Here is a 5,383-nt window from a genome sequence, read left to right as displayed (position 1 = left end):
GCTCTGGCAGCGTCTTCGTTCTCCGGCACGCGGCTTGTTCTTACCCGTGTCATCCGCCATGTGGGTCTCAGCCGTGTGGTGCGGCGGGCCAGCCTGTGCTGTGGGTGAGGGAGGGTGGAACCTGGACCTGTGTGAGCTCAGCACGGCCGTGCAGGCCCATGGCCACACGTGGGGCTCACTGAGGGCCCTCGGCCTCCCCATGACTCTTCCACTGCAGACCACACCCACTGGAACGGGGCCTGGTGGGAGGAGTCCTGGGGGGTCCATAGCACAGGTGCTCCACCCACCTTGCCAAGAGGCGTGCAGCCCCATGGCGCTCAGGTAGGCGGAGTGCAGAGCTGCCCCGGAGAGCTGCACTGGCTGGTGGGCACCTGGCACACCCCTGCTCTCACGCAGCTGCCTCGAGGCTGCACAATTCTGACACGGCCGCTTTCCAGACAGTGCCCGATTGCGCTCGGAGCCCTCCTCCCACTTGGCGAGTGCTCCCAGCACCCACCCTGCCCTTGCTGCCTGCCGCACACACCGGGTCCCCTTGCTCTGCACCTCCCTCGCACGAGCACCACTCGGCCTGCAGGATCTGCCCTGGCAGTGCAGCCCCTGGGTTTGGTTTAGACACGGTGACAGCCCAGCCCGAAGGTCTGGGCCAGAGTGCAAGGGCCGCCCACCCCTTCCACCTGGCCACGGGATGCTGTGTCTCAGAGTCAGGAAGGTGAAGCCTGCACAATTTATTTGGTTGGGGGTTTTGTTTTTGCTGTGAGGTATGTGCACTCGCTAGAGAAGACAAAGTGGGCAAGTGAGAAACCCCCAGGGGATGGCCATCCGTTCCCTGGGAATTTGGGGCACGCGCACACACATGGACCTGGCATGTTCCTCAAGCCGCCAGGTCTGGAGTCAAATCGTGGTTAGTCAGGTGGGATCCAGCACCTAATCTCCACGCCACCTGCTGGCCCCACTTTTTTAATTATTATGTTCTAATTTGACCAGAGAGAGACGGGGGAGTGGGGGGTAGAGTGAGAAAGGAAACCATCAGGTCTGGGACTTGAACCATGATTGGCCACGTCGGCGTCCAGTGCCTTTAACCACCACACCACTTGCCAGCCGCAACATTTTAATTAACCAACTTTATTTCTCCCGTGAGAGACAGAGGGGCCCCCACAGCAGGGTGTGCTACGATGTAGCCTCAGCCCCCTGGGGTCACGACCGTGCTGGTGGGAACCGAGGGCCTCCCCAGGTCAGCCTCCTTGCCTGCCCCCCAACTCCACTGAACAGTGTCTGAGTGGCGGCCACTTCTCTGAGCCGCTGGCTCTCACTGTTCGTTCCTCCATGGCTGTAGCCTGCAAGTGAGTCCCAGTGCTTCCTGGAGGTGGGTTTCGGGGGCACAGCCCAGCCGCCCCTTCCCAGGCTCCCAGCAGCCACATCCTCACCGACCCAGTGGGACAGGTCAGCCCCCAAGGGCAGCCGGGTGCTATTGCCACACGGACCACCCTCTGCAGCACCTACGCAGCTCACTGGACAGCTCTGGTCCCTCGAGCCAGGGGGCCCGGCAGCCTCCACGCTGCCTCGAACTCGGCGGCAGGAAGAGCCCGGCTCCTGGGCTCTGTGATTACAAGTTCATCCTCCCCTCGAGGGGGCTTAGGGACACATGAAAGCCAGATGCAGAGCGGCCGGAGGAAGCTTGGGGGTGACTTCTTGCTAGCCGCAGAGCCAGGCGGGTCCGGCCTCAGGTGGTGGCAGGATGAGGCAGCCCGGCCAGCTGGGACAGACCCACGCTCTGCGCAAGTGTGGCAGGCCCTGCCCGCTCCTGACGAGGGTGAGACGAACCTGCAGACAGACCGTTGTATCCTGGCGGGCTCCATTCCCTGAGCGGACAGACCTCTCCCCAGCGTGTCCTGGGCCCCAGGCACTGGGGGAGGGAGGGGGCACAGCCTCATGCTCCAGAAAAGCTGGCAGGGTGGGGTTGGGAAGCAGGCCGTGGGGCTGGGGCTGGACAGTGGGACTGAAGCCGGGTCAAGGGTACAGTCGAGGTGCGGGACCTGGGGGAGGCAGCACAGCCAGCAGGTCCCAGAGGACGGAGGAGGGAGCAGAGAGGGAGGGCGGGCCAGAGCGACTCCCGGACTCCCAGGGCTGCGGACAGGCCAAGGCTGGAGGACTCGTGGGGTCCGGTGGGAGCGCCAGCTCATGGCCGGGAGCTTGACATGCGGAGCACCATGGTGTGCCCACGCACACCCTCAGCTGGCTGCGGGGCCAGACCAGCCAACCTGCAGCCAGACCGTGCCCTTTGAACTCTATTCGTCAAGGGACATAGTGCGTAGAGGCGGGGAGGGGAGGTGTCCGGGCTGGGTCTGGAGCGTCCAGTGCCAAGAAGACATGAAGGCCCAGACCACGAGCAGAAAACCCCACGGTGCTGGTGGCCACAGGGTCGGGGCCAGCCCACAGGGCTCCCTGCCGCCAGGACGGGGACAGTGGGAGCCACGGAGCCATGGAATAGCGAAGCGTGACCACGTCCCTAGGACACTGCCCCGTGCAGTGACTGAGCAGGCGCACACAGGTGACGCCCAGCTCATACCACAGCCAGGGAGGCATGGAGCCCCTTCCTGAGCAGGCTCTCAGACACCTCCCACAGAGCCGGGGCAGGTGGCAACCCGACGGGTAACCTCTGCCAGGTCGAGGGCCACTGAAGCAAGGACCTCCCGAGCTGGGCAGGACAGGCACTCGACCGCTGTCCACCTAGCCCAGCTAGCCACGAGGAAGAGCCGCCAGGGCCCACTGAGCGACCAGCGGGACGTCTGAGACGTCGACACGGCCCAGGGTACGCCCAGAACACGACGAGGTGACCCGTGGGACACGGGGTGGGCCAGGGACAGCGAAGGGCCTGGGGAAACTGCCGAGGTGGGGCTGAGGTGCCTCCTGTTGGTAACGACACAGCCCAGACCTTCGACGGGGCCAATGTGCCCTGGCCATGGCAGATTTGCTGCCGACCAGATCAGAGCTGCCTGAGCACTGCCTATACAGGCTTCACTGTTTTCTGTAACCGGAGGTCTAAATTTAGACGTTTTTTAAATTTGCCAGAGGGCACATGCGCTCTCCAGAGAAAGAGAAGGAGCTGGAGAAAGCGCCCCAGGTAGGGCGTGGACGTTGTCATTCCCTCTCCTCTGTCTCTTCTCTCTCCAGGGTTTTCGGCTTGCGTGCCCATGTGTTTGGCATGTTCTTCAAGCCTCCAGGCCCAGGGTTCCAACAGCAGTCAGCCACGTGGTCTCCAGCTCCTTTAACCACCAGGCCCCAAAGCTTTTTTTATTTTTTATTGAATGTATAAAAGAAAATGAAATAAAAAAAAAGAAAAAAGAATTATTTTATTTAACTGTATTCATTCATTCATTTATTTATTTTTATTTGACCAGAGAGGGACAGAGTGAGAGAGCGAGAGAAAGCAACCAACAGGTTGGGACTCGAACCATGGTAGGCCATGTGGGAGTCCAGCACCCTTAACCACCATGCCACCTGCCGGCCCCCAAAGCATGTTTTTAAAGACAAAGGAAATGTGAACCAGCAGCAGGAGTGGCTGAGAGGACCCCCTGGGCTGTCAGCGCAGGGTTGGGCGAGCCTGAGCGAACCTTGGCCTCCAGGGCGAGCAGCGGGATGCAGTGGCCAGAGGAACCCAGCTGGCCGCGTCACCGGCACGCAGGTAAGACCGCAGAGTGTGGGTGTGGCTCAGGACCCTGGCCGTTCGTGGGAGCGGCTTCCAAGCTAATTTCCCATGTGTCGTGTGGACTGACACTGGGTTACTTCCTCTGTGACAGATAGCTGGAACTAGGGAGCTGCACATCTGCAAAGGCAGTGCTGTCAGGGTTAGTGAGTCAGGTGGAGAGTTACCGTCCAGGACGAGCACTCCAGGATAGAGACCGCAGCCCTTCTCAAGGGCAGAAGGGGCTGGATCCCATGTGGCCAACATGGTTCACATACAAGCCCCAGCAGCTGGAAGAACACGCCGGGTGTGTGTGCATGCCCAACATCCTGGCGGGACGGAGCCGGAGGAGAGGACTGAGGTGTGTGCTCCCACTCCCGCTGGTCTCTCCGTGGGAGACGCACACACTCTGGCCCGCCTCCGGTGGACAGCAGTGTTGGTGCTGAGCTGGGAGCACGGGAGAGGAGAGGGGGCACCAGATTGGCCTCCCTGGTCTTGGGGTGGGATGTCCAACCAGTCTGCGACAGGCCCAGGGCACAGAGCTGAAACCAGGTGAGCATGAGGGCCTGCAAGGAATGACATGCAGGATGGGACCCGGGGCCAAGCCCCAGGACCCAGCCACACCAGCCAGCATGGGGTTACTGGGGGGGCGGGCATGCCACCAAAGAGATGCTAGGAAGGGGGAGACATGCCGCAGCAAGGGGGGCCCGCAGCTCTGCACACGCCCAGGGCTGCTGGCCATGAGCAGGGGCATGGCCATCCACATGGACTGGACTTAGCTCTCTCAGGGAGTTGGACACACCTGCGCCATGGCGGCCCTCACAGCCCCGCACCCCAGCTGCCCGGCTGTCAGGGTGTACCTGTGCACACCACCAGGGCCACTGTCACCTGTAGCAGGCTCCAGAAAGGGCACCGGCTGGCAGGGGCAGGGCCACCGCGGGGGAGGGGGAGAGGAGCGAGCGGAACCAGGAATAGGCCGTAATGGGAGGCCTGGCCTGTTTCCCTGGGTGCTCCATTCGACCGTCGGGGCAGGGGGCAGGGACGGGGTAGCCAGTAGGTAAGAAGCCAGCTACAGTGGGGGGTCTGCTTCTGAACCTCAGCAAGCTGGCTGGCCGCAGACCCTTGGTGGCAGCCTGAGCCCTGCGCTCACAGCTGTCAACCCACACATTAGCTGCGGGCCCACCGTGGGGTCTGTAACCACAGCTACAGGTTATGTTCTCTGGCCTGTTTCTCCGCTTGCAAAGACGGTTCCGTCTCTAAAGGTTGTGAGAGGCGAATGAACCCGTAAGAGTATGCTGAGCATGCGCCGGCGGGAGGCGCTCCCCACAAGTTGGCTATCAGTATTCTGCCTCCCAAGCCTGCAGTGACCGCGCCCAGCCCTGCTGACCCTCCGCGGTTTCTGCTCCCCCTGCCCATCTCACACTCGCACGCCCCCAGGCCCACTCCTGCTCTCGCAGTGCACGAGCTCCACCAAGCGCCCACCGGGTGCGTCGCGGCGGCCGACTCCGGGGCCCCAGTGACCGCACACCAGGGCTCAGCGCGTGTGGGCTTATGCGCGCGGCCGGCAGGGGTAACAAGGTCTGCTCCGGGAAGGACGGCCCGAACACCTGGACCCTGTGCCCACCCGCGCGCCCCCGCCGCCCGGCACCTCCTGCGCACACTCGGAGAAGCGCCTCCCGCCCCGCTGCCGGCCGGTCCCCG

The sequence above is a fragment of the Tupaia chinensis genome, unplaced genomic scaffold (assembly GCF_000334495.1).
Source record: "Tupaia chinensis unplaced genomic scaffold, TupChi_1.0 Scaffold000211_1, whole genome shotgun sequence".
Lineage (NCBI taxonomy): Eukaryota > Metazoa > Chordata > Mammalia > Scandentia > Tupaiidae > Tupaia > Tupaia belangeri.
Note: the sequence above shows the minus strand (reverse complement) of the source record.